This window comes from Vanacampus margaritifer, chromosome 1 (assembly GCF_051991255.1).
Source record: "Vanacampus margaritifer isolate UIUO_Vmar chromosome 1, RoL_Vmar_1.0, whole genome shotgun sequence".
Classification (NCBI taxonomy): domain Eukaryota; kingdom Metazoa; phylum Chordata; class Actinopteri; order Syngnathiformes; family Syngnathidae; genus Vanacampus; species Vanacampus margaritifer.
In genome coordinates, this window is record NC_135432.1 from 46,808,341 (window position 1) to 46,824,129 (window position 15,789).

The 15,789-nt window shown below is 38.6% G+C and overlaps 1 protein-coding gene across 4 annotated transcripts in view; it reads left to right on the top strand.

The window, feature by feature from the left end:
• The window catches only part of gabrg1 (gamma-aminobutyric acid type A receptor subunit gamma1), a 75,564-nt gene that overhangs the window by 37,289 nt on the left and 22,486 nt on the right, over positions 1-15,789 (top strand). For 2 of the 4 annotated variants that reach the window (XM_077560077.1, XM_077560102.1), the window contains one exon: positions 8,482-11,210. The exons of 1 other annotated variant lie outside the window; for it this stretch is intronic. The gene's annotated coding sequence lies outside the window, so the exon portion shown is untranslated. Of the gene's footprint in view, positions 1-2,789; positions 11,211-15,789 lie in introns of those variants that run through there. One more of the 4 variants, XM_077560086.1, reaches the window with a different exon arrangement.

Here is a 15,789-nt window from a genome sequence, read left to right on the forward strand (position 1 = left end):
ATCACTGCTATACAAATATAAAAATGAATATACAAACTATTTGCTTTTTTTCCCTTTTTTTTTACAGGATTGGTTTTAAATATCACGTTTTAAAATTATTTTATGACATATTTTCAGAACAAATATACAGTATGTGAAGTGTTCAGTACTATCAAAGTAAGACTAAGGGTCATCATTGTATTTTTCCAGTATAGAAATGTGCAACAAATGAATCACGCTTGATAACTTAGTGATGCACTGTAGACATCATGGTAATGCAAATTACTTACATGGTGTAAGAACAGTTAGAACAACACGTTCACTATCATGCTAAAGTAACTACAGGTGCAACAATTAGTTGATGGGTTATAACTTATAAATTTAAACAGTTATTATGAGAAGTTTTTTTTAACTTAAAATGGTCAAAATCTTGTTATTTCAACAGTTAATAATCAATTATTTCTAATAGTCTTCCATGAATGCAGACTGATTGGCTTTGCGCTTAATCAAAGTACTCTCACACATCTGTCAGCACGTCAGCCATGCCCCACCATTCGCACGCACGCACTCACACATATGACGAAGACAACCCAAAGGGGACAACCCAAAGGGGACAACCCAATGGGGACAACCCAAAGGGGACAACAATATTACAGCACATTTTTTGTTTTCATGAACAAAAGCAATTGTTAGGTCTAGTTAACTGGCCTCTCATTTCTGTTAGATATCATTTTCTATTATGGTTTGATAATGCAAAAATCTTTTTTTAATCAATTAATCGATACAATAATCAGAAGAGTAATAAATTTTCAAAAACAAACCATAGCTGCAGCCCCCAAATTAACACATTTTACCTTAGGAAAAGACTTGCACCCACAGCTTTGAGTAGATTCAAGAGCTGATGGGTACTGCACTGTAACAGGATTAGAAAATATACATTTGCAAAACAAAATGAACTTCTGTAAACTGGTGTAGACCTTACACTTAATTGGGAAGAGCACTTTTCACATGTAGCGTCATCAGCTTCTCTCAGTATCCTCTATTACTTGTATAAAAATTGTTCTAAAAATTGTTCTAAACGTATATGTCAGATGTTATATCAGCAGATTCAGGACACTACATTATTGCCAGCTTCATAATCTGTTTTTGTATTGTTTCATACTTTCTATTGTGTTATCATCTGCACTGATGATTGGTTGTCTTGCCCATAAGTAAATAGTCTTGGACATAAAGTTTCAGATTTTCATGTCTAATGTATATATTTTGGGTTTTTATTGTAGATTGTGAAGGTATTAGTTGATTACTATATTAAGTGTAATCTCTGCGTGTTCAAAATAATTGCAAATGAGATCTGATAAATAAGCTTTCTTTGCAAAGAATTTATTTTAAGAGCTCTTAAAAGACACATCAGAAATTGCTTACATTCAAAGGTGATGTTAAGCCCCGAGTGTGTGCCAATATGAAAACACACAGTTGCTTTATACTTGAAAAAAGCATACTCCCCCTGAGGCTGGACAAAGGGTTAGTAATTATAATAGGCAGACAAGTGATATACCGACATGTTTACTACAACTCCCCGTCCAAGCCGGAAATATATGATTAGACAGGTAATGCCATGAGACCTTGACTCCCTCAGACCCACAGTGTTATCTCCATGAGAACTTGAGAACTTGACTCCCATGTACATTCCTATCTCACCAGCTGGAAGGGAATGAAAAGTTCCAATATACTTCACAACAACATCATCACAGTTATATTCATTCCAATACACAGTTATATGGCAAGTTATATTTATAAGTAAATTCATAAACAGTAAAATATAAATTGAAAATGTTAAATGTCTTCAGTCCCTCAATGAACAAATATATTTGTTCAAAATAAGACATTAAATCCCTTAGAAATAGTCTAGAGAAAAATTCCAGCCGGATCTTCATTGGATGTCGCCACCGCGGTCATAGCTTTAGAAGTTACAGATTCTACCATCATATAAGACGACTTGTTTTGTACATCTTGCTTTTCATAGGCTGTGGCAATAAGCCGCATGCACAACGATCTTAAACAAGGGATACAGCAGAAACCACAAGTTGTCAAAAAAGCTGCAAAAACGGATACAGAAATTAAAATTGATGAAACCAAATTTTTAGATCTTCCAAAAGCATCCATCCAGTTATCCCAAATTGACGTATCGATACTGGACTGCTCTTTCATTTTTTTAATAAGTGTTCGGAGTCCCTCAATTGCAATGGTTAAACTTCCATCCGGTGCAGTATTATTAGAAATAAAAGTACAACATTGTTCTCCGAACATTGAACAAACACCACCCCTTCAAAGATTTAATGGGGAGTTTGACAGATGTGTTTGTGTTAGGAGCAACGGTCAGGACAATTGAGTTATTATACGCCCCGGAGATTATCCATGGAATTTGGGGAGAAACAACATTTCTTTTATCACGGTGTGTTGTATTCAAACTCACGTCAAGGGGTTTCATGAAAAACCAAATTGGCACAACAATTAATATGAGGAAAATCGTCACAATGCAGCAATTAGTAGCAGAGTTCTTCTTCGAAACCATCTTGAGAAGAAGTTCGTTTGTCGAAGGAGAAGGATGTTTGTCAGTCGTTGGTTGAGTTTTTTTTTTTTTTTTCTTAGAGGAAGAGGCGCTGTCAGCCTCTTTCCGAACCCTGGCTCACTGCCAGAGATCCAAGGAAAGGTCACGGGATTTCTTTCCCAGTGTGACTCTATCCTTGTGAATTGATGAAAAGGGGCATGTGACTCAAATCACCATTGAGTAATTTCCCCCTTTTAAACAGCAGATTGCCCCTGGATCAGCTTTTCCAGGCGAATCAACTGCAATGATGCTTAGGAAAAAGCACTCCAATGCATCTCCTTTCAGCGACCTCCTCCGCATGCAGCTCCCCCCCTTGGACAGCTTGTCAGGTAGACACTGGAAACGGCGTGTTTTGGATCCGTCAGATGGCTCCAACTGGTGTGGGCATAGATCATCAGATGGTTGCCCTGGGTGGCAGCGTTGAGACAGAAACAGCCGGCCTGGTAGAGGAGAGATGATGCCAAGTATCCCCTCTTTGATACAAGTGCACCGCACAGGATGTACGTTCTTTGACCTTGAATGGCCCTAACCACCTGGGGGCAGACCATTCACGTTTAGTCACTTTCAACCACACATATTCACAATCATTTATTTTTGAAGGAACATCTGTCTGGTTATCTGTTAGCTTGGAGAATGTAGAGACTATCTCCTTAATTACTGGGGGCCTCTCAACGTGTGACTCCCCCAGCGGAACATTGGGGGCGGGAAACGGCCTGTTTTTATGACCCTCAAAAGGAGTCCAGCCTTTAGCTGAATTTAACGACATGCGCACATTCATCAATGCGACAGGCAGAGCCTGCAACCAGTTAAATTTTGATGAAGCTAGTGCTTTCGCCAATTTTTCTTTAATAGTTCTATTTATTCGTTCAACTTGTCCCTGTGATTGAGGATGATAAACAGAGCCAAATGTATGTTTCAGCCCCAATGCTTTTTCTATATCTCATGAAGTTTTGTTTTTTCAAATGGGTTCGTCTGATCCAATATTCCTAGGAAACCCTTATGATGGTAGATAATGATTAATCAAATATTTTACCATGATATTTACTGTTGTAGATTTTGCATAAATGTGCTTTTTGTCGTACATCAAATTTCTGCATTTTTGACGCTGGTTTTTATTATAGCAGAGTAAATCATTTAAAAACATCATCATCTTAACACAAACTGCTCATGTCCGGCCGGGCCATAAACAGTCTGAGAAGAGATTTATATATATACTTATACCTTTAATAAACACTGCAGTCCTGCAGTTCATTTTTACAACTTGTCTAATAAAATAATGTCAACCAGGTGTCTCGATGTTCCTTCCACACCCAAATGGCAAATTCCATGGGCTCTAGAAATTATACTTTTCAATTGTTTCTGAAATTGAATATACTTACCTTATTTTCACCATGAGTTGTCTTTGCCAGCACTTACTTTTCCTCCCATGGTCAAAAATCCGATCACCTCAATTCTCCACCTGTGTTCATTCACTCACATTCTGTAGAAGTATCACATTCAGACTAACTTATAGTCCTACATTTATTTAATTCAACATGAACTGTTTGTGTGCATACTTTCTTTGTGACACACACAGACAGACCAGTAACTGACTTCCTCATCTGATAAAGATCAATTTTGATCATTTCAGACCTGAATGTGAACACTGCAGCCGCTTACAAATTGCTGCTTCAAAGAGGAAAAACAAAACAAAAAAACAAAACAGACAACTTGTGTCCTGTTTATAAGAAAAAACAAATTGGGGCAATTTGGCCAACACCAAAACTACAGGAGCAGATCCTGCTTAGCTTGCAACTACAATTCATAAAAACAAAAACCCTTGAGGCGCAAATTTGAATACTGTCCAGGCAACACAGAGTGAGGAAAAAAAAAACTAACTGTAAAGTAAGATAAAAGATCAGAATACCTACTTCAAATAAACCAAAAAGTAATCTTAAAATGCTAATTATCCTCACCTCTTCTACAGAGTAGCGGGGCTTGTTAAAACACAGCAGGCAACTTTGCAGATCATGACCCAATTAACAAATCACAGTGCTGCGACCTTAATCAAAAATTAAAAATGTAACCAGCAAATTCGCCGTAAGTGTTCCACATCTGAGTCCCAATTCACAAGCCAGAGAGAGAAAAAGAGAAATGGGCAAAAAATTAGAAGACCAAATTCAACAAGCATCAAATAACGGAAAATATAATAATAAAGATTGAAATAAATTTTATCCTACCCTAATTCACATAAGCCGTTCTCAATTTCCGAAACTGTGTTGCTATAGATCACATCTCCCTTTCCGACACAGTACACAGTGCAAACGTACCCAAACAGACCAAAATATGACTCAAGAAGCCGATCTCAGATGCCTCGAGAACTTTGAGTCAACAACTGGAGTTCATATTCCTTCCTGTCCAGCAGATGGCAGCATCTATGCAGGGCAAAGTTCAAAGCAGGCCTTAGCTGTCACTGGAGACCCCTGACAGTTTCATCAGGACGGCTCTGATGAGAGTTTGAGATGTCTGCTCAAAGAGTTGATGGACATTTTGCTCAGATAATTCATAAGAGTCATTGATGGCGAGTGGATATAGTGTACCATCCTTATCGCAGTCAGCTTGCCGTCCACTCTGTGCACCAAGCAGAGTAGGAGAACGCCCAACAGCCAGGTTATTCCAGCACGTTTGAGACACCCAAGAACAACACCTCTCGTCAAAGATTGAACCTGCCTGAAACATTTATATTCTCGGAACAGACAGAGGGAGATGAGATCATAGCAACAGATCCTATCTGCTTGTTATAATTAAAAATAATAATTTTTTCAAAAAATATGTATTTTGTAGTTTTTTATTTAAATGTGTTCACTACACTATAGCAAGTAGTATTACTATATTTACGCATATGTCTACCATAGACTACTTCTTCTTCATTACATGTTACCTCAAATTATGCTTAAAATGTGACAGCTCACAATCACCCTGGCCACATGGAGGGAAGTCCTCTCAAATTTCAGGACTTCTCAGACTTCTAGAATGGGACTCAGATAAGGACAAAGGTTAAATCATTTTCACACCTACGAATAAGTCATGAGAGATGCAGGGGGAAAAAAATAAAAAATAAAAAGTCTTTTTCAATTAAAATTTGGTTTTATTACCCATTCAACTATATTAAAATTTGGTTTTATTACTCATTCAACTATAAAAAACACAGATCTGATTTTAAAATAATATGGAGTGGCCTGTAGTTAACACCTAGACCTCTATATCCTTCCGCATTCTTCTCTTACCTAGAAAAGAGAAAAACTCCCATTACAGGACACATTGCCCTCTGACTCCTATTTCACACACAAATCCCTCCTCCTCCCATTTAAGACACAGGAAAGGAGCAGAAAAAAGGGGGGGAATCACATTCAAAACCTATTTTTTCCTACATTCCTATACAAAAAACAAACGCCATTATCACACCAGTCTTTTCTACTCAAAAACAACACCAAACATACAGTTACAGATATTAAAGAAAAACAAATGAAATATCCACCCACACATTTCTTATTCACAATTACAGATTCAGTTAACTCCCAAACCACCCGGATAGCCCCCACTTTCCTTATCTAGGTCTCATTCAATTACTCAACAATTCTCTCAACTTTTCAAACTTTTGCGGCACATACGCACACACATACCAACTAGAAAAATTCCCATTATAATCACACAATTGACACTAGTCATTTTATAACAAAAAAACATTTCCTCCAAATCACACAAGTCACACATGCTCCAGATTAGTACGCCATCTAGAACGAATAGACTGTGGAATCTCCGCATACCGAGCCAATTCCAATCCGAAAGCTCTTGCTTTATTTTAATCTGTTCTCCGGGTCACCTCTCAATTCTAACAATTTATCCAAATGCAATTCCAGCCGCTTTACAGAAGCATTTACGCCAGCAGCTAATGCAATAGCCGCTTCCCAACGGAGTCGCTAGTTAGCGTCTCATCACGATTCCTCGAATCCCATTTTACATCAAGATTACCACCATTTACTGTCAAAACAGGCGCTTGCAAATGCTGCAGCATTTGAATAGCCGTACTATACGGTAATTCAGTAAGCGGGTTCTTAGGGCCAAATCCATCACTCGCACTAGCTTCAGCATAAGCCGGTGGAGATTTTAGCCTAGCATTAGCCATGCGTTCATCAAACATGTTGCCGTTAGCCGAGCCGTGGCTAGCGGACTTGCTCAACACAGCTTTATGAGCAACTTTCACAGAGCTGCCCAAAGCAAGCATTCTAGCGTTAACCAACCTTTATCACAATTAGTGCGTATCCATTCATTTAAAAGATTTTTCATCTTACGCCGTCGCCGTAGTGGGAGCGTGTCAGCCATGACGAGCGTTGCGGCCGTTACTTGTTCGCTTAGCGAGAGGCTCTGAGTATGGACCGGAAGTTTATGCAAATCGAACCATCCTGAGTCTCGGTCAAAAATGTCGTCCATTATATGTAGTAATTTAGTCGTTTATAATATTTATAAAGTCAGTGACGTCTCACTTATGGTACTACAATACAACAGATCAAAACTATTCTCATTAATCCCCCCCCAAAAAATTATTATTATATTTTTTTTTTCAGAAAAATAAAAACAAAAATAAAAATAAAAAATAAAAACAGAAATTAAAATATCGTTTGTGCGACTTAATAAATATAAATCCAGGATCTTCACGGGCGGCTTACCACACAGCTCTCACACCGTAGAAATATACGGGCGGCTAATATCACACCCCACACCGTAGAAATATACGGGCGTTTCACAAACAGCACTCGCTCCGTGTGATCAATACGGGCGGCTAATACCACACAACTCAACAGCACACACTCCGCGTGATCAACACGGGCGGCTAATACCACACAAAAATAAAAACAGCCTATTTCTCCGTGGAAACTCAATCTATGCCGTTTCGAACGGCGGAGCGCTCCTATTTGACGTCACTTCCGTACACACCGGGCTTCACTCTCTATGCATAGTTCAATGTCGTAGTAATTTTCAAAATCAAGGACTTTCAAGTCCCTCCGTAACAAATACGATTTTTTAAACCCCACGAATTTGTTCACAGATCTCAAATACAATTTAGTACGGACGTAATGCAGCTTTGAGTAATCCCAAACAAACAGAATTTCTCTACGTGGATAATTTGTCCACTCACCTTGTTAATATTTGCGCATTTAGAAATTCAATGCTCAGGATCATCACAGCTGTTGCAAAAAACGTCCCAATTTGTCGCCGTCGGAGGTCACCATTTTGAAGGTATTAGTTGATTACTATATTAAGTGTAATCTTTGCGTGTTCAAAATAATTGCAAATGAGATCTGATGAAGAAGCTTTCTTTGCAAATAATTTATTTTAAGAGCTCTTAAAAGACACATCAGAAATTGCTTACATTCAAAGGTGATGTTAAGCCCCGAGTGTGTGCCAATATGAAAACACACAGATGCTTTATACTTGAAAAAAGCATACTCCCCCTGAGGCTGGACAAAGGGTTAGTAATTATAATAGGCAGACAAGTGATATACCGACATGTTTACTACAACTCCCCGTCCAAGCCGGAAATATATGATTAGACAGGTAATGCCATGAGACCTTGACTCCCTCAGACCCACAGTGTTATCTCCATGAGAACTTGAGAACTTGACTCCCATGTACATTCCTATCTCACCAGCTGGAAGGGAGTGAAAAGTTCCAATATACTTCACAACAACATCATCACAGTTATATTCATTCCAATACACAGTTATATGGCAAGTTATATTTATAAGTAAATTCATAAACAGTAAAAATATAAATTGAAAATGTTAAATGTCTTCAATTGACGGGCTCAATAATTGGAGAAATGAATAATACTGCTTTGGCGTCTTACATTCCAGTCTATGGTGACAGGATTGCCACAAGACGTTTCTCTATGGAAAAACGAAGAAGAGGTGAAGATGATACAAGACTTTCCCTGTTCAAAAAAACTACTAAAAAATGGGCACAATGAGCAACAAAGTCTGTGATCAAGGTTTTGAGGGGGGAAATACAGTGCAACCACAAAATGTGTGTCTAAAAAATAACAAGAGAGCCTGGAAGAAAACCAGAAATATAGAATTAGGATGGATACATGACAACAGACAAGTCAGAAAACGCATTGGTGGAGGAACCAGAGTTGTTGATATTAACAAGAATGCCACTAAGATTGAGATTCTGTCACAAGCTAAACAACTGTTTTTCCCTAATGAGAAGTCAATAATGGAAACGTGGGAAGAGGTCAGTCATGACATAGTTGACTTTCAGGAAGCACAAGTTGATGAGGATGTTAGTGTGCGTGACTATTATGACATACACAAATTTGGTTTGTAAAGATTTTATTTGTTTACAAAGACCATAACTGGTGAAGCTGACCCAGAAGAAGTAGCTGAAGTAGTGATAGATCAGCAACATGACAGAATGTGGACAAGAGAAAGACACAATGGAAGAGGTGGAGCAGCAGACACAGAAAAGACATGAGAGTGAAAGTCCAATACACAAAGTCAAAGATGATGATCTGAGCACTGCCACAATGTCAGCTATTGTGTCTACTGCATCTGTTAAGATTATTGAACTTTCATCTTTGTGTGATACATCAGTTGTCAATTTTGGCCCTTTGGCAGGTGGTCCATCTTTCGGTGATCTTGATGATACAGTCATACATGAGCCAAACCTTGCAATAGAAGATGAACAAATGTGCATCCCCACCTACTCCTCAACTCCTACTGATGTTGTGGCAGATTCTGTTAGACCACCAAGTCCTGCCTATGAAGTTGTATATGTGAATGTGAAACTTCACAGAGTAACGCTCTTTGATGAACTGATTGCCCAGTTCAAGGATGAAGCAATGATGACCTACTCTGTGAAATACAGCTTCATTGATGAAATGAGGGCAGATGCTGATGGCGTGTCCAGAGATGTATACGCTGCCTTCTGGACAGAATTCCTAGACTGTGCAGATGTGAGGGTGCCATCACTCAAAATGGCAAGAGGAGGAATGGAGGTCTGTTGGTAGGATATTGGCCAAGGGACTGGAGGACCATGGGTATTTCCCATTTCGGCTGGCACAAGCTTTTACAGCAGCAGTTGCATTTGGTGAACATGCTGTTTCATCTGATGTACTGTTTGACTCCCTGATGCTGTATCTTAGTCAGTCTGAGCGTGACCTCTTGTCCACTGCTTTACAAGAGGCTGTTGTTGGAGAAGATGAGGAAGACTTTATAGCGCTTATGGATCGCATGGGTGTAAGAACAATACCACAAAAAGAAAAATCCTGATCGCTATGCTTATTCAGGTCGCCCACAAGCAGCTCATTCAGAAACCAAAGTATGCACTTGATAATATCTCAGAGGTTGCAGGGCCAATACTTAGGGAATTTTTCACCAATGTACCGGATATGAAGAAGCTGTATGACAACATTAAACCAACAACACGGAAGGTGATTAAGATGTTAACAGCTTCTCCAGATACTGCAGCAGAGAACCAAAGTTTGCAATTTTTACATCAGTACATAAGGGCATTGGATGAAACTGGTCTCCGAAAGCTGATGAGATTTCTGACTGGGTCTGATGTTATTTGTGTTAAACAAATTCAAGTCATTTTCAACTCTTTGGACGGATTAGCACGGCGTCTTATTGCCCATTCTTGTGGCCCAACTGTGGAGCTGCCATCAACCTAAAACAGCTACCCTGCGCTTCGAGCAGAAATGGAGGCTATATTGTCCAGCAACTCTCTTACAATGGACATTGCTTAAAAGTAATGTTCACACGTTTCTCTTCCGGAGCCATATGAGCAATGAATGTTTGGAATTTTTGAATGTGGGCTAGAGAATGTTAAGAAAGATTTGTTCAGTTCAAGAGTTCTGTGATTAGTGCCAAAACAGTAACATACACAGATTTACTGAGACAGTTTTTGTTGTCAGAGCATGTAAATAGTCTATTGCTGGCATCAAGTGGAAACCTCCTGCCCAAATTTGGTGATTTAATTTTTTTTCACAAATTTTATATTATTGGTTAGTCCCCAGGTATTTTAACAATTGATTGACCAATCTAAAGTGTTGCGTGCTGCTTTTAAGAATGCAATGACAATGGCTCAACAAACTTTTTTTTGGGGGGGTTTCCTGGAAAGTAATGGTTTTGGAGTTGTGGGGATTCCACCTGATGCCAGCAAAATATGACTACCTCTGGGGCTCTGTGATAAGCAAGCATTGGTTAGTTGACTTGTTATTTTGGATACTTTATCAGCAGGCAATAACACACTTTTGTTTTCAGTCTAGGATGAGAATGAAAAATACCTGTTATATTTTCTACTGTTAAATAATGCAAGTTGAAACACTACCTCATATCAGATGTTAATATTGGCAGCATATGTGGATCTGTTAAATTAAAAGGTACTTTTGATTGATTTTTTCGTGTCTTTATTGTTGAGTCATGTAGTTCAGAAATCATACTTTCTGAGACATGTTTATGTATGTACTACAGTGTGAACATTGGTCATGTTTCTTTTGGTGCTTTTATTGCAAAAGGTTACATGTATCAAATGTATGCAAACTCAGGTCAAGATGCTTGCTCTAATAAAAGCTATTCATACAGTATGGTTAATTTGCTGAAAGTTTAATGGCAACTCCTTTTTAACAAATGTATACAGCAACATTGCATTCAAATACATATGAATGTCTGATCTGTTTATGATAGATGACATGAAAATCCAATACAATTACCAAATTGAATTACATGTGCTACAAATTACACCTAAAATCTCTTCAAGAGTTACAAAAATTAGGAAGGTACGATATACTTCCTTAGTGGTATAATGCACAATAACAAAATAGGAAAAAATATTTTACTTTGGTATTAATAGATGTTCTGTTTGTAAGAGCTACATTTGACATTAAGCATACACACGTGGATAGGATACTGTATTATATAGTGTTATATTGATAATTTTTTATTTTCGTTTTCTGACAGTAAGGTGGGGCTTTAGGACCCAGATGCGGGAAGGCAGAGGTGCAGTCCAAAAGAGGTTTTAATATCTAATCAAAAAAAGGCTAACTTCAAAGTACAAAACAAATGGAACTAACAAAACCTGAAAAAACAACTAAGGCGAGACTAACAACATGACATGGATCCGGATAAGGCAAAGAGGTCAGCGTGACGTGGCGAAAGACTTACGAACGTGGCAACAGCAAAAATGAACCGACACAGACAGGGGGGAGACAACCGACTAAATACACCAACACTAATGACATGACAAGACACACCTGGCTGAGGGCACTGATTGGATGACACAGGTGGACACAATCAGGGTTGACACAGACACCACACGAGGAAGGGCAAGTGACCAGAAACGAGAGGAGTAGACTTTTCACAATAAAACAGGAAATGACAAGACAAGGGGAACACACAAGGAAAACATGACAGGGAGTAAACAAAACTGAAAATAAACATGACATTTTCCTTGACTGCTCTTTTTATAATGAAACCAAGGTCTTCCATTTTTTTCATTCAACTATTAACTGTCAGAACCGATTTCCTCAATAATGAATAGACAGAAGATATAGAAAAGCACAAAGTGGAGATGTTCATTATAAAATTCACCATTGTTTACAGCTGTAACTAAATACCCTTTACAGGTACAATTCGGAGGCTTACATCATGTCATTTGATCCAATAAAGCACATTGTGTTCATACAATCTGAGCTTGCATGTAAGCACGTAAGAACATATAAAGCTCAATGGCTTCCTCTGGAGAGGTGGGTGGATGAAGATTATTTTCTGCCATGACAAGACAGCAAATGTCAAACACTGTATCATCGCAGGGGTACGGTCCCCTCTCAGGGCATTCCTCTCTGCAGGCTTCAATCTTTTGTTGGGATACCTTTTTCAGGTACTCTCTAGCACCAAAAAGTTGGGGTAAGGTGTACATCATCACTGGGCGCCCACCTGGAGACACAGCATTCCTGCTTGGGCGAATTCTGTGAGTGTTCCAGAGGTGAACCACTCCCTGTAGTTCTTTCTAAATAAGTATAAATAAAGAAAGTGATATACATCGGTTCACACATTTTTTAACAGTACAGTAGACAACATGATGCAAACTAGACAGTAATTTAGTCCAAATCTGCTCTCAACATCTGCAAAAGGCTTAACTAACTGCATCATGTAATTAAGAACAAACGCTAAAGGGAACATTTTGCTTAATTTTGACACTTTTTAAGTACTGGTAATTTGAATATAGGCTGCAGTATACTGCTGTTAATACTGGCCTCTTCCTTTAATGTGTGGAATCCTATAACCTAAAGACAGTGAACATGTTTCCACTATCTAAGCACATTACATGAATACCACACCCAAACTGACCCACAGTGTGGCATTTTATTACGATTGAAGTAAAACATCTTAAGCAGGTGCACTATTATTGTTATTTCAGTTCTTACCTCTATTATTTCAAGACATGTGAACTGAATGATACTTTTATCCAGGAAGTCACGAGAAAAGGAATCCGAGTCTTTTAGGTCTTGGAACAGGTTCATCCAAAACTGTGCGTGTTGCCTCCTTAAAAAGCTCCACCAGTTTTCTATTCTTTGGTTGTGATTGCTTGATCCATACAGATAGCATCTGTGCAAAAAGTTGTCCTTATGGCCGTGCCTCAAGAACATCTGCATTTGTTCAATATAACAGTTCTCAGTGCCAAGGTCCGAACGAATTCGGGCACAAGTTCTATTCCTTGATGACACCTCATTAATAAAGTATCCAGCGATTATCTTCGGCTCACTGTTTGTAGAATAAGCATGTAGCCATATCACCATTCGTGAAAACCCATCTATTGCACCATTGATGCAGATTCCGTACGGTTTGAGTTTGTCACAAGAGTCTACATGCCACAAAAAGTTTGGGCCTGGATTCTGGTAGATACGGCGCGGAAGGCGATTCCTGCGCATCAGTTGCACACCATGCGGATCCAGTATTTTCATCAGTATCCTGATCGTTTCTTGAATCACCACATAGCCACCCTGAATGCATTTCAAATGCATCATTTTGTAGCCATGGAGCATGCCATATCTATCCAACTGATCCTGGACAAACATTGCTACATATAGCAGATCTGAATGGGCTTTCCTCCTGAACAAATGCAAAGTCCTCAGGTGCCTGCGTAAAGTTGTCAAACTAATAATAATACCGTCTATATAACTCAAAGACAGGACTATCTCCCAGTGCCTTAAACCCATATCAAAATAAAACTTGATTAAACTAAATAAGATGGTCATGTTTACTTACTGGCTCTCAATAAAGAAATGAATGTGTATACTGTATTGTGGTTTGTTCTCTAATCTCTGAGGGGAAAACCCCTTAAAAAAAAATCTGAAAAAAAGAAAGAAAAAAATAATCAGAAAAACAGAAAAATAATTATTTTATAAAACGGAAAAATTACAACGAAAAACAGAAAAAAAATGTATTCAGAAAAACAGAGGAAAATATATTTTTTTAAAACAGGAAAAAAATTATTAAAAAAAACAGGGAAAAAATATTCAAAAAAACAACGCTCCCCCAAATAAATTTGTCAGAAAAACAGGACTCTTTTTTTTAAGTGAACGCAATACGCTTCCGTAGAAAACATAAAAAATAATAATAATTAAAAAAAATTGGGCCAGAACATTTCACATAACAATAGCATTCAGAAGCAATACTGACCCCCCAATAATCACGAAAGTCTTGAACATTTGACAAAAAATAAAAGGTAAATTGGCAACACATCTCACAGACTAGATCTTACGTGATTTTAAGATTGTTCTTAGAGTAGCATATGCCTAGGGCCACATCGAATCTCACCTCATGATGATATGGTTTGAGTATTATGAAAGTAGGTTAGAAAAGGATCCCAAGTCTCATGGAATTTCCCTTTTGACTTGCCGATAGGGAAATGTAACATCTCCAGTTTGAGACAAGACATTATATCCTGACGCCACTGGTCAAGCGTGGGCAGGGAAGCACCTTTCCACCTCAGCAAGATCGTTCGTCTGGCCAGGAGACAAGGCGGAAGAGACCATGTAGCATTCTGTAAAGGTCAAATAATGATTATCTTCCCCGACAACACTAAACATAGCGAGGATCGGGCTAGCGTTTATATTTTTCTTTAATATAGTGGAAAGAGTTTGAAAAACATCATGCCAGAATTTCTGCAAATTGGGACACATCCAAAACATATGAATCAGGGTAGCATCACTCAGTTTGCACTTGTCACACGTGGGGGTTATATCAGGGTAAATACTAAACAGTTTAACTTTTGACATGTGAACTCTTGAATTGCAGAAGGCAGCGTCTAACACAGATTGAGGATTTATGAAAGAATTGACACCCGCAGGCCATCAGGGATGGGCCCCACATCCTGTTCCCATGCTACGTTAGTCTTGTCAGGGGCCGAGGATAATGACTTTAAAATAACGTTATATCATTTAGATAACGCACCTTTAAACAGTGGATTGAAAGAGAGAAAAATATTGATAGAGTTAACATTGGGTATTGAGGGGAAACTAGCCAAATTGGAACGAACATATTCCTTGACCTGTAGGTATTGAAAGAAGTGAGTTTTAGACAGGCTATACTTCTCAATAAGCTCAGTAAATGAAACAAACATTCCGTCTTTAAACATGTCAAGCAAATGATTTGATGGCCTTAGCATGCCACGTGCGAAAGGTAGAATTGGTGCGAGATGGAACAAAAAGGTGGTTAGAGGCAATTGGACTCAAGAGAGAGAAGGGTTTATATTTAAAAGACCTCCTAAATTGGATCCATATCCGAAGGGCATGACACACCACTGTGTTAATTAAAGATTTTGGTAAGGAGCATTTGAGTGGTGCACCAAGAAGTGCAGGTAGCGAAAGATCTCCACAAGAGTTTAACTCCAGAGATGTCCAGGCTGGACCATCTGGCTGGAGGTAGAAGCGAGTCCAGAAAGCAATAGAACGGATATTGGCAGCCCAGTAGTAATGTCGGAAGTCAGGGAGCCCCATACCTCCTTCCCTTTTAGGCCTCTGGAGTATAGCTTTGCTGATCCGCGGCCTCTTACCCGGCCGTAAGTATGAGGAGATGATGGAATCCAAAGAAGCAAAGAAGGTTTTTGGAATGAGTACCAGAACATTCTGAAATAGATATGTAAACTCTGGGACTATATGC